At 37.8% G+C, this 26,241-nt stretch overlaps 2 pseudogenes; both read right to left on the minus strand.

The window, feature by feature from the left end:
- Positions 1-26,241, minus strand: part of LOC118999888 (heterogeneous nuclear ribonucleoprotein Q-like) — a 61,475-nt pseudogene that overhangs the window by 17,287 nt on the left and 17,947 nt on the right.
- LOC119000034 (uncharacterized) lies at positions 15,340-15,430 on the minus strand (annotated as a pseudogene).

A 26,241-nucleotide genomic window follows, 5' to 3' on the forward strand; every position in this document is an offset into this window, starting at 1 on the left:
GCCTCTGGTTCTCATTACTTGAAATATTTCTTGCCATTCTCTTCTTGCTTGGAGTGTTTCCATTGAGAAGTCAGTAGCTAACCTTATTAGGGCTCCCTTGTATGTTACTTCCTTTTTCTCCCTTGCTGCCTTTAAGATTCTCTCTTTGTCTTGAAATTTTGCCATTTTAATGATGATGTGTCTTGAAGTGGGCCTCTTTGAGTTCCTCTTGAATGGGACTCTCTGTGATTCCTGGATTCGTGTAACTTTTTCTCTCATCAAATTAGGAAAATTTTCCATCATTACTCTTTCAAGTAGGTTTTCTATCCCTTGTTCTTCTTCTCCTTCTGGTATTCCTATTATTTGGACATTATTACGTTTCATATTATCTTGCATTTCTCTTAGTCCCTCTTCATTCTTTTTGAACCCCTTTTCTCTTTCTTGCTCTTTCAGGGAGATTCTTTCTACTGTGTCCTCCAACTCGCTGATCCGATCTTCTGCCTCATCAATCCTTCTTTTCATTCCTTCTACTGTGTTCTTCAGTTCCAAAATTGTATTCCTCATTTCCTCTTGGCCTTTGCTGATAGTTTCTATTTCCTTTTTCATGTTGATATAGTTTGCGGAGAGCTCATTGTAGCTCCCCTCTAGTTTCTGGTAGCTCCCCTCTAGTTTCTGGGAGCTCATTGTGAGCTCTTTGAACTTCCTGATAACTAGTGCTTTGAATTCAATATCTGATAGCTGACTTGCCTCTCTTTCATCTGACATTATTTCTGAGACTTCCACCTTTTCTTTCATTTGGGCATTGTTTTTGGTCTTCCCATTGCTTATGAGATTCTTCTTGTTAGCTTCAGCTTCTTAAATTTATCTGTTCTGACTCCCTAGGTTTATGGTGTGAACTTCTATGGTAGAATACCTGTGAAATTCAGTGGTGCAGTCTCCTGCAGGTATCTTGGTGTTCTCCACTTCCACCTACTCCTTTTTTTGTGTGTGTGTGTGATCAGTTTGAGGGGGAGGCAAAATGGTTTATGACAGCAGGAGAGTACTTTATGATATTTATAGTCACAGCCGGTAGAGAAGAGATAGAAGATCTTTAGGCTCTATATAGTGTTAACTATAATCTTCAACCCAATTTGCCACTTTTAAGAAAGTATAGACCAAAGATAAGTCTCTTGTTGGGGAGGGAAGGCTTGTGAGTTTTATCTAGAAAGCAGTGAGGTTGCGGGTGGTCAGAATTTGAGGTAAGGTGAGAGTAAAGAATAGTAAATAGATGTAGCATATGAGCAAGTAGAGTTAATCACTACAGTAATAGAATTCAGGAACCTGTAAAGTGGGCTAAGACCCGAGAGATGTGTTGTGAAGTATTTACAGTGGTATAGAAAGCAACAAAGAAACAAACAAACAAGCACACACAAAAAAGGGCAAGAGAAGTGAGGAAAAAGCAATAAGTTTGGGGTGAAAGGAAGAACTAAAACAGGAAAAAAGAAAGGAGAGGAACAGTACTGAGAGATACAGCAACAATAAAGTTTAAAAAATATACGATTACTGAAAAAAGTTTAAAAAAAGTAAAAAAAGAAGGTTTACAAAAAGTTTTTAAAAGTTAAAAAAAAAAACTCCCTTGTTGGTTTCAAACTGTCCAATTCGGCTTTTCTGGTTTCGGCAGGACCCCTCTGTGGGCTGGGTTGTAGGCCCAGGTGCACACCCACCTGCCAGCCAGGCTACCAGACTGGGGTGCGGGCATCCGCCCACCCAACAGGCTGCCTGAGTCCCAGGGGATCTGGTACTGGTCCTTCCTAGTCCTGTGGCTGGGTGAGAAGCAAGTCAAACTGCCTTCACAGGAGAACACCTTAGTCCACTTTCCAGTAAAAACTTCTCCAGAAAGCTTGCCTCTCAGCCCAGCCCAATCCCCAACCTGACTGGTTAGGACAATGCTCCTCTCAAATTTCCTGGGCTGGCAGGCTGGTGGGCTGGCAACCACAGAGATCGCCACTGAACATGGCCCCCTGTCCTTGCCACCCTCCCTGCACACCTAGGCAGACAGGTCTCTGCCACCCAGCACCGCCTAGATGGTGAGGGAGGGAGCCAGCTCTTCCAAGGACCCCGCAGCTGGCCCAATGCTCCACTGGGTGCTGGGCTCCCTATGAGTCCTCCGTGGCACTGGCCGCAGATGGAAGCCTCTACACCCCTAATGCGGAGGCAGAGGTGGCTCTGAGGCATTTTGGGCTGGCTGAGGGCAGTCGGCCCTGCTGCCATCACTTTTGTCTTTACTCACAGGTGCCAGGCTCCCGATGAGTCCTCTGTAGCAGAAGTCCCTGTTGCTGGGCGCAGGCAGAAGCCTCTGGGCCCCAACCGTTGCAGCAGCCACGGCTCCGAGGTCTTTATGCCCCTCCAATGGCTGCTGTCCCACCGCCCCCGCTGCTGTCCTGTTTTTTGTTCAGATTATTTTCCACTAATTATCTTCTACTTCTCTGATTTAGTCCTTTGCTTCAGATAATCTACTTTTTTCTTCAAAGTTTTTATTTATTTTATTTTTAGACAGAGGGAAGGGAGGGAAAAAGAGAGGGGGAGAAACATTACTGTGTACTTGCCTCTCAAGTGCCCTGTACTGGAGGCTTGGCTCACAACCCAGGCAGGTGCCCTGACTAGAATGAAACCAGTGAGCCTTTGCTTCACAGGCCAGTGCTCAATCCCCTGAGCTATACCATCCAGGGCTTCTCCCCCCACCCCCCCAGGTAATCTACAATTTATTCTCTCTGATACATTCCTCATTTCAGTTGTTGTATTCTCCATTTTTGACTTGTTCTTTTTTAGGTTTTCTTTCTTGTGTCTTGCATTTTCTAGCTCTTTGTTGAAGTTCTGAGTTCATTGATTTTTCCTTTAATTTTACCAAACGTTCTTATAACCAGTGTTTTGAACTTTGAATCTGGTATACCGCTTGTCTCCATTTAATTTAGTTTTTTTTATGGTTGTTTGTCTCATTCTTTCATTTGGGACATGTTCTTTACCTTCTTGTTTTGGTTGACCCCTGGTGTTTGTTTCCTTGTAGATCTGCTATATCTCCTGGTCTCAGAAGAGTGGCCTTATTTAGCAAGTGTCCTATAGGCTCAGTGATATGTTCTCGCTGGCCACCTGAGCCAGGTGCTCCACGGTTGTTCCTTTTGTGGGTAGTATTTACACTGTTATTGTAGTTGAGTCCTGATTGTTGTTGGCACTTGCATGGGTGCAATTGATCCTCAGGCTGACTAGCTATTAGTACATTCTGTGACTACAGTGGGCATGCTTCTATATGGGGACTGACTCAAGGAAGATGGAGTTGCTTTAGGTGGGCTCTGGTGCCTGCCAGTTTTATCCTTTGTGTGTGTCATTGTGACACTAAGTGGGTGGTGCTCTATGTGGGCTGAAGCACACCACCAGGTTTGTTGGTTCTGGGGCCTCTTGGGAGGAGCTCCACTCCAGGGCAAGGTCAGCTGCTGGCTGTGTCTAGCCCAGAATCACTTAGCAGGGGCCATATAAAGTGATCTGCAATGGATAGCTAGCTGCCTGTACTGGACTTGGAAGCACCTAGGAGAGGCTATGCTGTGATCCAAAGCTGGGTTTCAGTAGTGCCCAGCATAGGACTGCTTGGCCTGCACACCTGAGTCCAATTGCTGCTCATTTTGGATTTGTGGATCTTTGAGAGATTTTAGGAAAGTCCTCAGCACAGGCTAAGGCTGGCCACTTGTAAGGAACAGCTTCTGAAAGAGGCTATGCTGGTGCATGAGTTGGTGAGAGTGCTCATGTGTGGAAGGAGGAGGTGTGAGGTATTAACCAGGTTACTGGAGACTCAGATTTGGTGTCTGCTTATGTCTGTAAGTCAGGCAGGGGCAGGGCTCCACAAAGATCAATGGCACCTGACAACAGCTGTGTGCCAGAGTTGGGGGGGGTGGGTCCCTCAAGCCCTCACCTGAAACCAATCAATTCAGTTTCTTCCTATATATCTCTGACTTTTTCTGAGCTGCTGTCTCTTCACTGAAGCTTAGGGTGAGTATGTGTGAGTGAGCGGGTTTGTGCTTAGGCCCTTTAAAAGGGCACCTGGATCTGAAGCAGCCTTCCATCTGACCCAGACGGAATGCCCACTGATTTTCACAGCCAGATGCTGTGGTGACTCCTTTTTTGACCTTGGTGCTCTGGGCTTCCGAAACTTTTGTGGGGGTGGAACAGCTCACTCTTCAAGGTGGCCCTCCACCGCTGAGATATCCCTACCAATTTTTAATTGCCATTGGTGTGGGACTAGCATGTTTTGTGTCTCTGCCCCTCCTCCAGTATTAAAGTGGCCTCTTGTTAATCTTAGTTATGGGAGTTCTGTTCAGCTGGTATCCAGGTGGTTCTCAAGGGCTATTATTATAATTTAGTTGTGATTTTGATGGGGTTGTGGGAGGAGGTGAGCATGGCATTTACCTATTCTGCCATCATGACCAGAATTCTCACATGCATCTTTTATTTCATTGTTTATATTATGTTTAATCACATGTTTATCAGATAATTTTTCTCACAGGCAGTAATCATGTCTTATTCTGATACTTTGCATAGAGGCTTAGAAAGGGTAGATGATTAATAAAAGTTTGTAGGCTCCATTAAACGGAATCATCATGAAATAATATAGCCACAAATTCAGTCGAGTTTATTGAAACAAAAGACATACAAAAATAATCTTGACTTTCTTTTTGAGTCTAATTACATTAACTAGTCACATCAGGTAAGTAATATTCATGAGTTGAGTTAGATATTTGTATGTTTTCAGGTTAAGAAGTCAAGACAAACTTTATTCCTGTTTTTTGAAGTATATTTTATTGATTATGCTATTACAGTTTTCCCAAATTTCCCTCCCTTAGCCCCTCTCCACCCTGCCCCCACAACCCTCCAGCATTCCCCCCTCCCTTAGTTCGTGTCCATGGGTTGTACGTATAAGTCCTTTGAGTTCTGTTTCCTATGCCATTTTGACCTCTTCACATCTATTTAATGCCTACTGATTATGCTGCTTTTTTCCTGTACCTTCCCCCCCCATTCCTTCTTTTCCCTTTCCACTAAAATCTCTCCATGTGATGTCCATTTCTCTGATTCTGTTCCTGTTCTAGTTGTTTGCTTAGTTTTTGTTTTTATTTTTTTTCTTTCTTTTTTTAGGTTCATTTTCTGGTAGTTGTGAGTTTGTCATCATTTTACTGTTCATATTTTTTATCTTCTTTTTCTTAGATAAGTCCCTTTAACGTTTCATATAATAAGGGCTTGGTGATGATGACCTCCTTGAATTTGACCTTATCTGAGAAGCACTTTATCTGGCCTTCCATTCTAAAAGAAAGCTTTGCTGGATAGAGCAATCTTGGTTGTAGGTCCTTGCCTTTCATGACTTGGAATACTTCTTTCCAGCCCCTTCTTGTCTGCAAAAATTTTTTTGAGAAATCAGCTGATAGACTAATGCAGGTGACTCTCTCCCTTCCTCTTACTACTTTTAACATTCTCTCTTTGTCTTTAATCTTGGGTAACTTAATGATGATGTGCCTTGGTGAGTTCTTCTTTGGGACCAACTTTTTTGAGACTCTCTGGGCTTCCTGGACTTCCTGGAAGTCTATTTCCTTAGCCATATTGGGGAAGTTTTTCTTTGTTAGTTGTTCAAATAAGTTTTTAATATCTTGTTGTTGTTATTCTCCTTCTGGCACCCCTATAAATCAGATATTAGAATGTTTCAAGTTGTCCCAGAAGTTCAAAAATTTCTCTTCATTTTTTTGAACTCTTGTTTCTTTATTGTGTTCTGCTTGGTGTTTGTTTCTTCCTTTTGTTCCAAATCATTGCTTTGAGTCCTGGTTTCCTTCCTGTCACTGTTGATTCCCTAAATATTTTGCTTTATTTCATTTTGGGTATCTTTTATTGGTTCCTTCATTTTTCAACCGAGCTCAGTCAGTTCTGTGAACATTTTGATTACCAGGGTTTAAAATTCTCGATCAAATGGGTTGGCTATTTCCTCATCGCTTAGCTCTCTTTCTGAAGTTTTGCTCTGTTCTTTCATTTGGGACATATTCCTTTGTTTGTGTACTTGAGAAGTTGTAGGGGTGGGCCTTAGGTATTCACCAAGGCAGGGCAACCCTCCCTCCTTTGCTCTGCTGCAGAGCTGCCTTTGGGGGAGAGGCCAGAGAGGGAACAAGGCAGCTCCCCTGCTGTCTCTAGCGCACTTCCCACTGGACTCTCATGTGAGACTGGGAGTTTCCCCCATGGAGGCAACTGCCGTGGTCCACAGCCAGCTCTGAGTCTCAGTTTCCCCGTAAGTCAGCCCCACCCACACAGTCTGCTCCTCACTGTGGGTTCTCTCCATCCACCACCTTACCAGTCTGGTGGTTCTGTTTGACTGTTTCTTAATTCCGTGGTTGTCAGAGTTCCATGCAGTTTGACTTTCTGGCACTTCTGGTTGTTTATTGATTCTAGTTTGGTTATTATCCTCCTTTTGGTTGTGCAAGGAAGTGAAGGGTTTCTACCTGCATCTCCATCTTGGCTGGAACTTAAACTTTGTTTTAAATGCATTTATATTCAGGGTTTAAACATTTTTGGCACCTTAGTTTTTGTCCTGGACCTGAAAAACTTAGTATCTTAAACTTCCAAAAGGCATAAAACTACAGAAGTTAAATGATTAAAATACTTCTTTAGAAACTTTCAGAAATGATTAAAAACACATTTTAATATTCAACTTAACAAACGCATTCAACCAGTTATTTTATATCAACCATAATATCCTGGTCGTTGAAAGAGATTTTTATCTTTTATGAAGTCTATAAATCCATTGACAAATGTGAACTCAGAAAATGTCTTTAAAATAATGAAAGATGTTACATAATCTGGTACCCAAAGGCACTAACCTACAGCATAGAATCCAGTACCCAATGCTGGAAATGCAAATATTATAGAAGGACAAAGACATGAGTCATTATAGAAGGTCAAAGACATGGTCAGTTGTGTCTATGCCTCTATTATTATAGAAGGTCAAAGACATGGTCAGTTGATCCCCACGGGATCAAGAAAACAGGAAGAGTTTTTGGAGGTTAAAAGAAGAATAAAGTGTGTTAGGATAAAATCAATAAAGGAAAAAGACATATTTCAGCAAAACTCTAGCAGTAGTAAGAGAGGCAGACAAAACAGGAGTAGAAAGGAGTGGAATATTTACAAAAACAATAAGGACTTTGAAATTGTTAGACTAAAAGACTATATCAGAAGTTTAATTGAGGACACATTGGCAGAGAAACCATGAGGGAAACTTGTAGAGATCCTGGGAAACTGGCTAAGGCTCTCAGTTCAAATCCGTGACATGGCCATCCTTCACCCCCTAACTACAAGCACAGCTCATGGCTCAGCTCCTTGGGAGAATGAGAAAAGGAAAAGGTGAGGCAGTAATCATGGCCAGATCATTAGGCTTCTTAATGGGAAGGGAGGGTAAGCTGGATTTTACCTAAAGGAAATGAGGTTTTACTGAGGAGCATGGAACTGATACTAGGTAGCAAATGATTAATAACCATCCACTAAAATACCATTCTGTCTATATATTTTTCAAATGTTAGCTTTTGAAAGTTACATGTTTAAGCCCTGGCTGCTGTGGCTCAGTGGACTGAGTGCTGGCTTGCAAACAAAGGGATGACAGTTGGATTCCCAGTCAGGGCACATGCCTGGGTTGTGGGCCAGGTTCCCCAGTAGGGGGCATGAGAGAGGAAAGCACACCTCGATGCTTCGTTCCCTTTTTCCTTCCCTCCCCCCTCTCTAAAAATAAATGAAATCCTTTTTTTAAGTTACATATTAATTGAGAACATGGATTAATTATTAAAAGACAGAAATTTAAACCGTTAGCCTGCAACCTGATGAAAATGCTCAAGATAATGAGGGACATTTGGAATAACCAAACCATTGGTGGGTATGAAAATTACCACATTGTTCACAATGAAAACAGTATCACAATTGGTTAGTTAGAAGTGAACTGCTGCGCTCCATCTGTCAGGACACAGGCAGGTCTTAGATGCTTTGCTAAACTATAGTTTATATTATTATGAGAAAGAAAATGGCCTTAAACGTTGCATTTTTAAAATAATAATTGATGACATGATCAAAATCAATTGTGCAAATATTTAGCAAGAACTACCCAATTCCTTTCAATTTAAAACTACAAAACACTCTGAACAAGCAACAAATTAACACAAACAATCAAACAAACAAAGTAATAAATATTACTGGAAGCTTTCTCCAAATTCTCTTTAACAATTATCTTAGAAATGGAAACATATAATTAGAAGAAATGGGGATAAAGGATAATTAAATTTTAGGTTGAAAAGATGAATGCAAAATACTCTTCTATCAATTAACACACTGAAATAATGGGTTCTATTTAAATACAAGTAATATATTTCACAATATGTTAGAGTTACATTTGTGTCTATGCCTCTCATTGGAGGAGGTCATCCAGAGGAAGTGACCTTGGATTGGCCGGCAAGCCAGACCTAGGCAATCAGAGGCTCCTTCGTTCCTTCGCCCTGCCTCTAGAATTTACATCCCATCCACAATTCCCACAGTGGGAGCCGTTTACTGTGCCTCAGCCTTGAATACTTCTTTGGAATATCCTCGATTTTCTCAGGGTGTCATTAGATAATAAAATTATGAATTTCCTAAAAAATAGTACAGATATCTTTTGTAGACAAATTTTTAAAGAAATATAGTCAAAACACTAAAACTTGATTTATTTCACAACAAATAAATAAAAGCTTGCATTGTTTAAAAAGGTCCTGGTCATAGTTTTCAAGTTCAATGTTACATTGTCCATTTTCTTTAATAAAAACATTTCTTCAAAATAAATGGTAAGCAAGATAAGTGAAATAATTCATTGTTTTTCTTAATAAAATGAACAATTAATTTAGTGAATTTTCTTTCATTTATAATTATTCTCAATCCACAACTACAAGGCACAATGTGAATATTTTTATTGTGCTGTAAAAAGTTACACAAAGTAGTAAAGTTAGATAGCTGGATATATTGTTATGGTCTTCCAGACTGAGTTACCCGAAACTCTTTATGGGTGATGAGAGTTAAAGTGCTGATGATAGAATGAAAATCATCAATCTACCTTCATCACTGAACCTGTCCCTGAGAGAGGAAACCAAACTGACCAATGAATCAGAGACATTTTTATTTATTATACTGTACAAGAAACAGTGTGTCAAACCCTCCCATCAGCATCAGTTGGAATATCTCTTCTTTGGTCAGTGTTCTGACAAAGTTGAAAATTTATAATGTTTCATTTTACCCATTACTAATTAGATTCTGGTTCCGTGAATAATTATTACGCTAAGTCAGAGAGGCTGGTTTTACCAGGCTACATCAACACCCTTCAATTACATCATTATTTTTTTGTTTCTCCAGAATGAATGTGATGAAAGTCACAGCGTTACAACCAAGGCTAAATCAGAGGGGTAGACTATGTTGTTTTTGCAAGTAAGTAAAATATTTTATGTTGGTATAAACATATGGGGACCTGTAAGTCTTGGCCTGGCAAATATGACTCAGGTCTGTATGCAAAACCTACAGATGCGAAGTGGTGGGCAGGAGCCAGATCTTCAAACTGAGTTTTCCTGTGGGAATCAGTCCTAGAAAATGCATACAGACTGCTATAGCTTGCTCTTGCTAAAACCCCCTCACCCTGGTCTAAAGCAACAGATGTGTATTGTCTATCTTCAAGGTAATTTCCAAAGCCTGTGTGAGCTCTCCGAAGGACAGAGCTAATCAGCCCATTGCCATCCCCCTCTGCATGCTATTTTTATTTCCTTGATTGCACATAGAATATAGACAATAATGTTCTATGTGATAGATAATCTTTCTATGATGTAAGACCCCAGGAAAACAATAAAAGCCTGTCTAGGGAAGGGTCGGGGCACTCCCCTCTTGAGGGAGTGGCCGAGGCACCCATAGGCACTCTCCCCCTGAGAGAGTAGTCGTGCCTGTTCCCTTTTTCCACACAGGATTGTGTGGAAATCAATGCCTGTGCATTGATTCTCATCGTAAGCCACAACAGGTGGACTCTGCTGGACAGGGTCTGCTACATAAACACATGTAACTCAATTGTTCTCTGGACTCAATAGCTCTCCCAGTTATGTGAAGCTGCAGCGCCATGAATGCCTAAGTGTGTGATGATGGAAGGCTTTCTGTGTTAAGCACATCTCAGAGTGTCTTCAGTTGCTCCCGAGGGTTCCTCAGAGAATGTCACATGTGCTCAGGAACATGTTCTATACATCTTATCCTCTGAACTCTCCTGTAAGCCCACATGCCTCTAATAGAGAGACCGCCAACTTGTAAACACCACTGTCGTCTGCTGTGAACACTGAGAGGAAAGAACTGTGTCCTCCTTTATCATTTCAAATCAAGGACAGAAATGGTTTTCTTGTTTTTCCATGGTCCAACTAACTCCAGACTCAACATTCAGCAATATTTTACTACGGCTTTGGGGATCATTGATAAGGGCAGAGAAAGAAAGCACTCAAGCAAACTCCCCATTGTTACATGGGGCTACACTCAAGGGGTATAGTCTCATTTTCAGCATCACCTATAGGATGATACTCTGCTGGGTCTCCCCTGCTCTTGTGTACAAGGGACCAGGTCTTCTACCACTGAGGATGTGCCAAAGATATTTGGTCTTTTGTTTCCAGACTCAAGGGACACAAGACACAGAGAGAAGCAAGTATCTTTCTTTTTCCAGCCTAAAGTCCAACACCCAATTTTAACTTTCCTTGAATATACTCAGTGTCTTAGGATATTTGACAGAGTCACACTCATTACCATGCAGGGAAGTGCTATTGTCCTGAGTTGGGCTGAGGTTTTATGTTTCTTACATAATACATTATCCAGAGGAAAGAGGGTGCTCTTAATGTGTCAGTGGCTCAACACTGTCCAGCCCCTGAATTCTGTGATGTTTTTAGCTGCCTTCTCATGATGGCTAATAGTTTTCTCAGATAGAGAAACACACCTACATTTAGAGTAGGAAGAGGTTGGGAATGGGGACCTCTGTTGCTGTTGTTGTTTCCATTAGAAAGGCAAATACATCCCAGAACACCTACCCCTTTCCCCTTTGCTTATATCTTATTGGCCCAAACAGTGCCGTATGGCCACTTCTAGCTGAAAAAAAAAACAACCAGGAAATCACAATATAGAGAAAAGTGTGCTGGGAATGAGTGTTGAGTTAGACAACAGTGTATGCAAAAAATGGCAATGTGCATGGAACACGGCAGCCCGTCCCGTGTCATTGAACTCAGCCAAATCCACTACTCCAGTCTCACTTACCATCCTGCTCAGATGAGATCAGGATGGTGCATAACATTCTTTCTACAATCTTTAGGTTCTTATCTCATAATCTAAGCAGCTGCTTCAAAACTCACACATGTACACAACCGTATACAACTAGAAAAATAATTTTCAGACAAAGTAAAGTTTAAATATCTAATTTTTTAAACATTTTTTGGAATAGGGAGCATAAGCAGCAGCAATGTAAATTTGACTACAAAGATATAATTGTTTCTTCTTTTGTCTTGCCAAGAATAGGTCAGCTTTGTAGTATCACAATATCAGAAATACTGCCATTTCAAAAGAATATGAAACTAAAAGCTACATTATTTAACTTTATTTAACTAAAAGCTACATTAAGATGATTTCAACAACATGAGAACAACCTTCTTGAGTTGACTTCATGTCTCTACCTCATTTAGCACAAACTTTTAATATGAGCTAGCATGCTTGTTTATTATTTATTTTGTTTCTGTACATCAAGGTTTTAATGACCAATGCTAAATTTCAGGGAGTAAACCAAGTTGTATCATGAAATAAAATTTATATTTAGATGCCTTTTAAAGTTAAAACAGAAGACAAAACATATGTGGTCTTTCAAATGTGTTCTTTTAATCCCAGCTTCCCAAACCACACACTTAGATTAGAATATGTAGTTCTATCTTCATCTGAAGAACAGATGGGAAGGAAAAGCATATGTCTGGATAGGTTCTCAGATAAAATAAGGGGAAAAGCGTAAATTTGAAGATAAAAATAAGAATGTATTAAAGAGGAGGAGAGGAGATGGAGGTAGGGCTAGGGTTGGCTGAAAGCGTATAATTTCCTTTCTTCTGGAGGATTGGGATATACAATCTCCCAGGGTGGTATAAAGATAGTGGACAAGTAGCCCCCAAACATTCAGCCATGACTAGGGTCTGTAATGATGCCAACTTGAAGGTTTGGAAAGATGGTATGCTGAATAGCAGTAAGTGATTGATAACTGCTGAATGAAGCACGTGCCTTCTGTTTAGTCGCATTATGAATGTAATGAGAAAATTTGAAAGTACAGATAGTAATTGGTGCATAAATAAAGTGGAATATCAAAGTGAAAACACGGGCAGCAGCATCCTTCTCACCCAAGAAGTTTTTGTGTGGTTTGACGTGGTTAATATAGCAGGAGGGCCATAACAAAGAGATGAGGTTGGAACAAGTAGGATTAAGCCAGGATGGAACTGTGATGCTAATAAGGGCTCATTGTGATGGTGTTGCCTAGCAACGTCATTACTTCCATTTGTTTGTTCATCTCTACTCTGGCTAGAAGGAAACAACTAATAGGCACCCACACAATCATTACTTTTATGGCAGTACATGTTTATGAGAGCCTGTTGAACACATTCTGTTGTACAGAAGACTAAGAGGGAATGATCTTTGCAGCTTCAGTAACGAGAGGAGTTTTCAAATACCAAAAGTTACTTAAGGAGGACTTAAAGCATCTGAAGATTTGGGGGAAATGGCATTTAATGTAGAAAAGAGTGTGGCGCTGCGGGGCTATAAACCCTGCACTCCAGCTGAGGTGGAGGGTCTGCTGAGGGTCTGTGGGAAATGAGGTCAGAAGGGTTGGACAGGAGCCAGTCACAAGTGCTCATTCGGGTCATCTGCAAGGGTTGTGGAGGCAGAGAGCACCTCAAACTGTCAAAGCCTTCAGCAAACACTGGTCTGAAAAGCTTGAGCTTTCTGGTATACACTTTATTTCATTGTATATTTACCATATATTTTATTTACTTGACTGTTATAATATTATTTTTAACTTACTAATATAATACTACTGGTCTGGAATCTAATAAAAAAATAAAATAATTGTTTCCTCAAATATCTTATATTGCCTTTTTTATCACAAATAAATTATTATACATTAATAAATATTTCTGTAGGAAAACAGAACAAAGTGAATAGGTGTAGTCAAATGTCTTTTAGAAGAAAGCTTTTTAGAACATTAGGGAAAGAAAAAAAAAGATTCTGGGTCTGGATGTAAAAGTCTTAACATGTTTCTAGAACAAATAAATAAAAGGAGTATGTACCTTGAAACATATCTGAACATGTTAAATATAAAAAACTTAAAATGAATTCTGAAAGCATCCAAGAAAGGAAAATAAATTATCTATCAAAGAACTAAAATCAGATTAGTAAAGACTTCAGTAAAACAATAAATTTCTTAAGACAGAGAAACAATGTCTACAGAGCTTTAATGGGGAAAATATTGTAACCCAATAGTTCTATAGCTATGCAAATGATATTTTCTTAAAAATTAAAAGTTAGGAATTTGTAGGAAAAAAGAAATGGTAGTGAATGTGGAAATGCATTAAACATGAAAAAATAAATTGCTGAAAGTTTATACTACAAGTGACAAACTGCTGATATTGACGAACCCAGATGGGTGCATTCATTTATTTATTCAGGGGAAATATATCGAACACCTACTATATGGTGAATTCTCTAAATCAAGCATTTAATTACTAACAATTATTCATCCAGGAACAAAGTAAAAATGGAGACCCAGACTACAAATTTCTAATGTTTAAAATTCATAAATTAAATTACTTTGAAAATATGCTGTCATAATGAATCAAACTTCTGTACTCAGTTATGTTTTAAATGACTAAAACTCAGCAAGGTATGAAATCATTGAATCTGATTTCTATTACATATATTTTGTTGTTGTGTGGTGGAACCAGTGATGTCTGATGTATAGAGACATAATTCACAAATTATTATATATTCTCCAACATTCATTTTCTTGCCAATACTATAACTAAATCAATAATTATCTTCTTATTACCAATTTCTATATAATTTGTATTCTATTGATAATGCCATATTAACCATTTTTGCTTTATTGTAGTTCTTTGATGATGTTTTGAATTAATTTTAATTAATTTATCTATTAAATAGTTTTTATTTTTAGAGAAAAGAGAAAGGAGGGAGAAAGAGAGGGAGAGAAACATGGATGTGTGAGGGAGATATCAACCAGTCACCTCTTGCACACTCTCAATTGGGGACCTGGCCCACAACCCAGGCTTGTGTCCTGAGTAGGAATCAAACCGGTGACTTTCAGTCCACAGGCCAACACTCAATCTACTGAGTCATATCAGCCAGGGCTAAATTAATTTTAATTTAGAAAAACTTTGGACTATTGAAGTACAGGCAACCCAAATTATGACTAAAATTCTCAAAAAAAGTCAGAAATAAACCATGAATTTTACATACTGTTTTTAAACATTGAAATAAGGTTGTATAAAATAAATTATTTTATTAAAGCATATGTTACAGAAATGTTTAGCTTCACACATAAACTATTAGATAACAATTATCTATAATAATTTTACCACCTCATAAAGCAACATCTAGATCTAATAAGCAATGTAAATTATAGGTATTATATTTTATGCATGTTGTATTTAGAACAACTTACATTTTATTTTAAGAGCAATGGAAATCGTTTAATATCCTAAAATACTCCTGAGCCCTATGTGCAGCTACTGAGAGCATCTCATTGGTTCCTGAGCACCTCTAGAACTGTAAATCAGAAGAGAAAAAAGGAATAGTCAACACTACCATAAAATGATACTGTATTTTCTGCAAAAATGCACTGTATTGATGAAATCATAGAGCATGAATCTTATGAGTTAAGCTGATTAATTATGGGCTCATTGTTTTCTACTTAGGGATATTCATCATTTAGATTTTTCCCATATTCCAAAGCAAAATTTATCACTGGTAAAGGAGCAAAAGAACGCCCATTTCTTTATACAGTACAGAGGTATGCTTGCTTATCTCTCAAGTACATAGGGTAAGAGATAAGAGAAATTTCTAGGTCTCAGAGTGCATTAGTCACAACTTGTAAATTGAGAATTATGGATTCTCAGTGGAGAATTATGTATTGCACAGTATTAGTGTTGAGTGCTGGATCCCATGTGTCCAGATATGTAAATGGTCTGACATTTTACCCTACCTGTAGTGAATACCCTAATCTTCCAGTTACACAGATGCTTGCAGAAGAGGTGGGATTCCCAGGTCAGAGGCAGAGGATTTTAAACTAGTAAGACAGGTACTACACTTGATCTTAGCCAGAGGGCCGAGAAGAGATGAGAGAGAGAGACAGAGCATTTTATTACTTACGGAATAGAAAGCAGAATGGGCTCCACATTTCCTCAGCCCATGGGGTTGATGAGGAACAGCTCAGCGGGTGCTGTGTATACAACAGGTTCCAGCTAAGACTTGCCCATTTAGAAAACCCTCATTTTTTTAAGGAGGATGGTACCAAACGTCAACATTTGCTCAGAAGGGGAGCATTGCCTGTAGTGTCCAGATCGGGAAACACGCCTCTAGAGGAAAACACTCTTTCTATCTGCCAAAGGTACTCTCTATAAAAACATCCTTGAAGAGACAGTAAAGAACAGGAGCATGCAGCAATGCAGGAGACCATTGCAGATTATCTTTCTATAGGTACGCATGTGTTTTTGAATAAACTGTTTCACGTGTGTTGACGACATTCAGGACTTTATAAAGTACTAGGCACAAAGCAGAGACCTCTCTTGCCCAGACCGGTGGATGATGCTGACAGCAGTGAATAAAATGTCTTATTCACAGAGATTATGTTCTAGTGGTAGTGACTAGCATTAAAAATAATCAAATATATGATAGAAAGTCAGGTTACCAAATAGAAAGTAAATAGGAAAGTAAAGAGTGGGCATGAACTGGCTAAAGAGACTAAATGGCTACTTTAAAAAGGATGAGTAGGAAAATTCTCATGCAGACCTAGATAAATTGTAGATGGGCTTGGTAAAAACGTGAAATAAAATTGTCCCATGAGGAAGAAAAAATGTATGTATATAAATTCTGAAGGCAAACGCTTGCTTGTGGTGCCTAAGAAAGAGCAAAAGACCCAATTTGCTGAGATGAACGAGGTAAGGGAGAGAGACAGAAGAAAGAAGAAAGGAAGGGAGATGTCCTAAGACAGCTTACGTAGGGTCTTGCGTACTACAAAAAATTCTATTGGTTTTAGTCTGAGTGAAATAAGAAAACTTCAGGGAGTTTTGAGTGACGTGATGACGCATGATTCTAAATGCCTACTCCCACTGCTTCATGCAGGCTAGGGGGCAGGAGGACAAGGCTGGGAAAAGGCAGGTTCGTTTAGGTAGGCTACAATAGCCAAGGATTTGTCCGACAGTAGTAAGGGTACAGAGTCTAGATACATTTTGAAATCAGCACTATCAGCATTTATTAATGGCTGGGACATGGGCAACAAAGAGAGAGACAAATATGACTCCAAGGATTTTGACTGTAGCGGGTAAAAGAATGGGTGAAGAATTCTGGGATGGAATCGTTTTTGAAGAAAAAAATCAGAGTTTTGATTTTCTGACATGTCGAGTTTCAACTATTTTTTTTTAATCTGAGGGAAAACTTTGCTAAGGAGCTGTTGAGCAAAACAGCAAAACACTCCCATCTCTTACAAATGGGGTGAGAATAATTATAAATTGTAATTTGAAAGGCAAACATATTTTTGTCTGAGTTTACTGTTAAAATGCGTCTTAATAATCAGACAGTATTAAACAAACAGTAATCTCAGGGTTAAAGTTTATGCTCCCAGAATATTTATGGAGTATTTGAAAAAAGTACACATTGAGGGTATTTTAATATCCTGTGTTTGTTTTGAGGGTTGGAAAATGCATAAATTAATTGCATATTTTTATTATGAGTTCTAGGAAGCCCCAGAACCCAGGCCTTTGGGGGATAGGTAAGGAAGCCATTATATATTAGGTTATTTTGTAAAAGACCTAATTCTTTTACGTGGACAACAATATGGTGATAGAGGTAAAGGAGGGTGGGGAGAGATGGAAGTGGGCAAAGAGGGGAGTAAATGGAGGCAGAAACAGATTTTAGGTGATGAGCACACAATGCAGTATGCAAATGATGTTTTTTAAAATTTGCATTACCTTTTTATTGTATTTTTCTGTTACCATTTATCCCCCGAACCTCTCCCACACATCCACTCCTCTCCGTGCTACACTGTGGCCCATGCCCATGAGAGTTTTCTTTCTTTTTTCTTCTTTGATCAATCCCTCTACTCTTCTAATACCCCCAGGGCTGTCAGCCTGCTCTTCATCTGAGTCTGTCTCTATTTTGCTTGTTAGTTTAATTTGTTCATTAGATTCCATGTATGAGTGAAATCAAATGGTAGTTGTCTTTCTCTGGCTAGTTTATTTCACTCAGCATAATGTTTCCCAGAACCAACTATGCTGTGGCAAAAGAAATTTAAAAATCTTTTTTATAGCCTAGTAGTATTCCATTATGAAATGTACCACAGCTGTTTTATGCTCTCATCTACTTATGGAAAACTTGGGCTGTTTCCAAATCTTGGCTGTTGTAAATAATGCTGCAATGAACGTAGGGGTGCATATGTTCTTTTGCATTAGTGTTTTCTGTTTCCTCAGATGAATTCCCAAAAGTAGAATCATTGGGTCTTAACACAGTTGTTTTTAATTTTTTGGAGAACTCCGTACTGCTTTCCAAAGTGGTTTCACCAATCTGCATTCCCACTAGCAATGTACGAGCATTCTTTTTCCACATTCTCACCAAAACTTGTTTGTTGATTTATTGATGATAGCCATTCTGACAGGTGTGAGGTGATATCTCATTGTGGTTTTAATGTGCATTTCTCTGGTTATTAGTGATGTTGAGCATCTTTTCATATGTTAATTGTCCTTCTGTACGTCCTCTTTGGAGAAGTGTTTATTCATGTCCCTTGCCCATTTTTTAATTGCATTGTATTTTGAGGGAGGTTTGAGTTTTATAAATTCTTTATGAATCTTGAATACTAGCCCCTTATCAGATGTTCAGTGTGTTGTCTTTTAAATTTGTTGATGGATTCCTCTGCTGTTTAGTTTGACATAGTCCCATTTGTATATTTTTACTTTTGTTTCCCTTGCCTGAGGAGACATATCAGAAAAAAAGTTGCTATGAGACATGTCCAAGATATTACTGCATATGTTTTCTCCTAGGATTTTTATGGTGTTGAGTATGAGATTTAAGTCTTTAATTCATTTTGACTTTATTCTTGTGTGTGGCATGAGAATGTGACCTAGTTTCATTTTTCACATGTATCTGCCTAATTTTCCCAACAGCATTCATTGAATAAACTATCATTAACCCATTGTATGTGTTTGTCTCCTTTATCAAATATGAATTGACTATAAAGGTGTCAGTTTATTTCTGGGATCTCTATTCTGTTACATCGATCTATATGTTTATTTTTATGAAATTACCAGGATGTTTTGATTACTATGGCTTTGTAGTATAGTTTGATATTAGGTAGTGTGATTCCTCCCACATTACTCTTCTTTCTCAAGATTGAAGCTGCTATTCAGGGTCTTTTGTGATTTCATATAAAATTTTGTAGTATTTGTTCTAGTTCTGTGAAAAGTTCAATGGTATCTTAACAGAAATTGTGTTGAATCTGTAGATTACTTGTGTAGTATGGACATTATAATGGTGTTAATTCTTCCTATCCACAAACTGGTATATGCTTCCACTTATTTGTATCTTCTTCAGTGTCTTATTACTTCTGAGTACAGGTCTTTTACATTTTTGGATAAATTTATTCCTAGGTATTTTATTCTTTTTGAAGCAATTATGAATGGAATTGTTTTCTTACTTTCCCTCTGATAGTTCATTATTGGCATATAAAAATGTAACTGATTTCTGAATATTGATTCTGTATCCTGCTACATTGCTGAGTTCATTTATCAATTCTAGTAGTTTTTGGTAGAATCTTCAGGGTTCTCTAAATACAGTATCATGTCATCTGCAAATAAAACCAGTTTTACTTCTTCATTTCCAATCTGGATGCCTTTTATTTCTTCTTGCCTGACTGCTAAGGCTAGGACTTCCAGTATTACGTTGAATAAAGAGGTGAAAGCGGACATTCCTGCCTTGTTCTTGATCTTAAGTGGAACACTTGGTATTTTGTCCATTGAGTATGATGTTTGCCATGGAATTTTAACATGTGGTCTTTATTTCATTACGGTATGTTTCCTATTCCCACTTTGCTGATGGCTTTTATCAATAGGTGCTGAATTTTAGCAAATGCTTTTCTGCATCTTAAATTCTAACTTTGACACAGTGATTGGTCTCAACCTAATCTTGTTCATTAAAAAAATGTTCCAAATAAATTATATCTGAATTAAGCCTCGTGTAGTGCAGAAGATAACCTTATAAAGAGAGACATAAAACATCATGCAGGTATATGGCCAGGGCAAGAAAGTCCTAAGTATTTTATGAGTTCCTTCTCATAATTTAAGTCTAAGTTATCATAGAAGATCTTCCTGACACCTGACAACTGTGTCCATATTTGTCTCCCCTAATTCCACTATAGTTTTTTTAATTTTTATCATCACGTTATTCTGTGTTATTTATTTCAGAGCACTTATATGTAACTAACTTCTTTGTTTTTAATTTATCTTCCTTTTACCCAACTAGAATATCCATTAGTACTTGATTTTCCATCACCATTGTATTTTTATTGCTAAAAATAAATCAGACATGGATGTGGTACACTTTAAATATTCATTTATTTATTTTTTTAGACAGAAGGGAAGGGAGGGAGAAAGAGAGGGAGAGAAACATCAACGTGTGGTTGCCTTTCACATGCTGCCTACTTGGGACCTGGCCCACATCCCAAGCATGTGCCCTGACTGGGAATTGAAGTGGCAACCCTTTGATTTGCAGGCTGGTGCTCAATCCACTGAGCTACACCAGCCAGGGCTGATGCTTCTTTTTTTAATCTTCAGAAGGATTAACTTCCAATGTCTAATTAAACTTAGAAATTAACATTTGAAGTGATAAAATATAAATCACGATAAAAATAATACAATGTAGCTCTGGCTGGTGTAGCTCAGTGGATTGAGTGCGGGCCTGTGAAGCAAAGGATTGTGGTTTGATCCCCAGTCAGGGCACATGCCTGGGTTGCAGGCCAGTTCCCAGTGGGGGACAAATGAGAGGCAACCATACATTGATATTTCTCTCTCTCTCCCCTTGCCTTCCCCTCTCTCTGAAAATAAAATAAATAAAATATTAAAAAAATAATAATACAATGTAAGGATAGTATTTTCATAAGTGGCATTGGCAAAAGTGTACAGATACATGCAAAAAATAAAATTAGACTAGTTTCTACACTATATACCAAAATAAGCTCAAAACTACTTAAAAACTTAAATGTGAGACCTGAAACCATAAAATTCCAAGAAGAAAACACAAGAAATAAACTCTTTGACATTGGTTTAGCATTTTTTTCAGATATGTCTTCTAGAGCAAAACAACAAAAGCAAAAATAAAAAATGGGACTACATCAAACTAAAACACTTCTGCACCATAAAGTAAATATCAACAAAACAAAAACACAACCTAATAAATGCAATAAGATATTTTCGAATGATGTATCTAACAAGAGATTAATATTCAAAATATGTAAAGAACTCATACAATTTATAAAAACCCAATTAAAATAGATTTATTAAATTCAGAGTACATGAATAGATATTTCTCCAAAGAACACATACAGATGACAAATAAACATATAAAAAGATGCCCAATGACACTAATGATTAGAAAAATGCAAATCAAAACTACAAGAAATACCACCATACACCTGTGCAAATGGTTAACATCAATAAACCAACAAGTGACATGAGCTGTCAAAGAGATAAAGAAAAAGGAATCTGTGTGCACTGTTGGTGGAATTGCCGATGGGTGCAGCTACTATGGAAAACAGTACAGAGGTTTCTCAAAAAACTAAAGGTAGATCTACCATATGACCCAACAAGCAATTCCATTAGAGTATTTATCCGAAGAAATCCAAAACACTAATTTGAAAATATACATGCACCCCTCTATTCATTGCATTATTTGTAATAGCCAAGATATGGATGCAAATTAAATGTTCATTAGTAGATGAATGGATTAAATAGTGAGACATATGTACAATGGAATATTAATCAGAATGGAATCATGTTACTGGTGACAACTTGAATAGACCTAGAGGGTATTATGCCAAGTGAAATGAACCAGACAGAGAAAGACAGATACCATATGCCTTCACTTATATGTGGAATCTAAAAAAACAACAACAACAACAACAACAAAACAATAACTGAACAAACAAAGCAGAAACAAAGTCATAGATACAAAGAAAATTTAATGTTTGCCAGATGGGAGATAAATTGAGAGGATGTGTGAAAAAGATAAAAGAGATTCAGAGGTAGAAAATGCCATTTATAAAAATGGTCTCAGGGATGTAAGTATAGCATAAGGAATATAATCAGTAATATTGTAATAAGTGTGTATTGTGCTAGCTGGGTGCTAGGCTTATTGGGGTGATCTATTTATAAGGTATGTCAGTGTCTAATCATTGCTTTACACCTGAAATTAGTATGATATTGTATGCCACTGTAACTGAAAAATAAATTTTAAAATTTTAAAGGAGAAGAAGAATGTAGCTGGATTAGTGCCTATCAATTACAAATGAGAGCAAGAAAAGGACACATTCCATTAAAAAAAACTCAGATGAAAAAGACTAGCATTTGGTTTACAATGTAATCAGTATGCTTTATAATTCACCATAATTGGAACTCTATCTGCAATTTTACACCTATTCACCTATAAATCTGTTGTTTTCTCTATTTCATTCCACTTATACCTCTTGAAAATCTTTCATTTTGAAATTTAAATAATCTAAGGTCCACCATAAACACACTTACTTCTCAGCATCTTTCTTTAACAATCCCTGAGACCAAAGAGTACTTCTCAGTTAGTTGTCCGATAGTGAAGATAACACATAGCAACACAGACAACACTTAATGCATGTAGTATTTTATCTCCCAACAGTGGCCTTTTTATGTTTTCATATTTTTACCATTGTAATACCTATTCAGTGTATAAATATTTGTTAAACATTAATCAGATTGGATTAGCAGACAATTGTTGTGTAATTCCAATACTCTCCAGAGATTTTCCAGCTAAAGGTAAGCCAAAATAAATGTCATGCTTCCAAGAACACGAGTGTCCAAGCGCTAAGTAATTTCTGTGATGCAGATAAGGAAAATCTCCAGAGAGAATGCATATTTTGGTTGAAATAATAAACCATACAATCTGGGGAAAAGAGCATTGAGGACTCTTTGTCCAATAGTCTGTTTTTATAGATTTGGAACGTGAGGCCACAAAGGTGATGACCAGGCTAAGACTCCAGTAATCCTGACCTCTAGTTCAGTGGTCTTCCCATCCTACCTTGTCAAACTATGTATACATGTTACATAAAGGCCATTTTATACTTTGATTTGGTTTGCTTTTTTTTTTTGAGATTCTGATTATGCTGTCTACATTAAATGCCTCGGTTAAGTTTTGTAGCTATAGAACTTTCTCATTTTGGTGCTGTCATGATATACTAAATGTATTAAGAGCATTATGGCAATGAACAAAAGGATAGCTCAGCAATCCATCAAATATTAATAATTTTAATTTTGTTCATATTTTAAACTGTCCTATTATGCTTAATTATAAAAAGATTTTTAAAAGAGATACATTACTCGAAAATTCAAAATGCCCTATCATCAATTTTGTCAAAAACACTAGCCATTTGTCAGCACCTCATTAACATTTTATGAAAAATAGAACAATAAGACAGAAAGCTGTACTTGAACAAGAATTAAATTAAAAAAATATATTAAAAAAAGAGCCCTGGCTGGCGTAGCTCAGTGGATTGAGCGCGGGCCTGTGAACCAGACGATCGTGGTTCAATTCCCAGTCAGGGCACATGCCTGGGTTGCAGGCCGGTTCCTTGCAGGCTAACTACCAGCAGGGGACGCACAAAAAGGCAACCGTACATTGATGTTTCTCTCCCTCTCTCCTTCCCCTCTGAAGATAAATAAATAAATAAAATCTTTTTAAAAAATTTAAAAAAGAAAAATAGAACAAGCTCTATTTGATTTAAAAGAAAATATATTTTATAAATATATTTAAATATTGAATATAAATATATTTATTTATAAATTTATTTATAAAATTTATTTATAAATAATTTTATACATATATTTTAAATATTTAAATAAAAAATCAAATATATATTTTTGTCATTTTTAAAAGAACAAGTATTGGTACTAATTGAAATCTTGCCGTGATTTTTAAATATTAGTACATCTTAAGTGAAGTAATGCTCTCTAGCCCATTAACTCTTCTGCTAAGTCTTGGAAATAAATGATTGATTTTGTAACGGAAGGTATTTGGCCAGATTGCTGGCCAGAGGGGTGGGACCTCTGAGAGGTCTGGGAAGTGTCAAAGGTGGCAGGATTGAAATAACCAAATCAAGTGGCAGACTTCTGTACCCCCAAGTGATGGTAAACAAAGCAGAGTGTGACCCCTTGCCCTGGGCAGAGACACTATGCCTGGGTGTGTGGCTAGAAACTTTCCTACCTACTTCTGGATCATGGTGACAGGAGGAGGAACAAAGAGATGTGGTGCAGACTGACAAGCATGGTAGACACAGCTAGACTGGCTGGGAATTTGGTTGCTTCCACCTCTTGTGGCATTTCGGAGTGGACGATTTAAATGGAGGGCATGTGGAAATTTAGCCCTTTTTGTGTTCCCCTCGCTCACCCAGTCGGAGGATCCATAGTGTTCATGGGATTCGCCAGGCATCCGCTGGCTCGCAGTTTTTGCCTTATCTTTGCTTGGTTCGCCTGGTTGGGAGCCGGTGCTCAGGACACATGCAGCACCAGCGATGGCCTACGGGATGCTGCGGTTCCATGTTCCATGGCATGCATTGGCTGTGGGCATTCACCAGCTCCAGGGTTGCAAGTAGCCTTGGATGCCACGTCCCCACAAAAGGAACCCCCTTGCACAACTGACTGCAGCGATCTGGCAGCACACCCTGGCCCCAGGAAAAGGAGGAAGCTACAGGGAGACAATGGTGAAACCATCCCCAAGAGTACACACTCCAGGGAAAGAGGACCTGATGGCAGAGACCCATACACATAACAACCCGGGCCCCAGGAAGACAGATAAGAATAGAGTGAGTGGGGTGTTTGGGCACTACTTCAGTACTGGGGGTGGCTGGGTTCTCTCCATGTTTTGTAGAAGAGATTAGCTTGAAGCCAGGGCTTGAAGCCCCAAATTGCACAAACTTTTGATAAAAACCTTTATCCTTCCCCAACAATTTTTGCATTATTCTGGTGTTGGGCAGCAGGTGTCCAAATCCCACTCTGCTCAGTAACAGTTTTATAGTAAAGCCTTAAATTAATACAACTCAGAGTACTAGATATCCTGGACAACCATAGCATGCAGTCAGTTTGTTTAGTGTCACACACAAGTGTTTCTGCATTCATTCACTTTTTTAGACTTGCTTTAGTCTCTATTCAGAGACAGAATTTAGAGAGCTAGAATTAATGTATGAGAAAAATAAATATGCTAAAAATAATTCCTGTATGGAAACTTTTGTTAAGTAGTGGTATTCAAATTAATGAAACAAAGGAGAGAAGATAAAAAGAAAACATTCTTTCTATCGGAGGATAACAATGGCCACCATAATTCATACTAAAACTAGGACATGGCCACTAAAAATACTTTTTCTCCAACAAAAATGTTAACAATTTTCTACTTTGTTCAAATACATAAAATTTATATTGTTTTTTTCTTTTTCAAAAGAGTGATTATAAATATCTCCTCAATTTTCAGTCATTTATAAATCTGAATTAATTTAATCACTAGAGAAAAAATAGTACATATTTAACATTGGATTCATCCATTCATTCATTCACCTATTCTCCTTCAAGTCCTATAATCTAAGACTCCTAATTTTTCCCCATTGTTTCATTATCTTTACTCATGTTCTGTGTCAGTGATAGTTTCCTTCAAACTCAAGAAAGATTTCAACCTAAAAATCACTTAGTACTTAATCACTTGACAATTTGGTCAGTTCATATTGTGCTAACACATTTAGATGATGGATAGAAAATTTAATTAACATATTTTGCTTATTTATTTATTCAGTAGTAATGTTAACACAATTGTTGTTCCTTTTATATTAGCTGTTTTCTCCTTTAGAAACCCATAAGTCGAAACATGTTCTGTGTTCCAAGAAAGGGTTTAGCAGTTATGTGGTATTACAAAATTTAAGTACTATAAAGAAGTATCAACTTTCTGTAGTGACCCAAGTATAATTGTTATGTGTTCAAGTCACCTAGCATTCTATAGCTTCCCTTCCTCTTATTATTTAGCTAAAATATCTTGCGACGTCTCCAACTTAAAATTTTTGTATGTCTAACATCTTTTCCAATATTTCTATGGTAATAGGAGGTATTTGCTCTTGTACATTACCTGTTACATATTACTTCTTAGTCCTTAATGATGCCAAACTTCCTTATAATTGGATCTGTGCATTGTTGTTAATATCTTGATTACCTTTTATGTTTTTAAAATAGCTTTATTGTGATTTAGTCATATGCCGTATAATTCTCCATTTCTTAGTTGTTTCCATAACAAAAACATGAGAACAAGCTACTTACCTTTCTGAAAGGCAGAAATTTCCTGAGGTGTAATAGTTAAAGAAAGTGCTGAATAATTTAAAGCCAATATAAGATGCCAATTAAGTTTAAAACCTTGGGCATTCTGCTTTAAACCTACTATCTGGCATTAGTCTCCTCTTTTCTGAGGCTTTGGCTTGTTGATGGAGGCGCCTTGGGAAAATCTAAGTTCAAAGAACAGCAGAAATGTTGGCATTAGCATTTTTCCTTAGTATCTTCATGCTGTGAATTAAATTCCAAGGCAGAGCTCAAGATCAAAGAATGATAGGGAAGAAAGTAAAAGATTTATTTTTCCTCTTCTACAGATTTTTGTTTTACCTTCTAGTAA

The sequence above is a fragment of the Sturnira hondurensis genome, unplaced genomic scaffold (genome assembly GCF_014824575.4).
Source record: "Sturnira hondurensis isolate 20B ecotype Veracruz unplaced genomic scaffold, ASM1482457v3 Scaffold0015509, whole genome shotgun sequence".
Classification (NCBI taxonomy): domain Eukaryota; kingdom Metazoa; phylum Chordata; class Mammalia; order Chiroptera; family Phyllostomidae; genus Sturnira; species Sturnira hondurensis.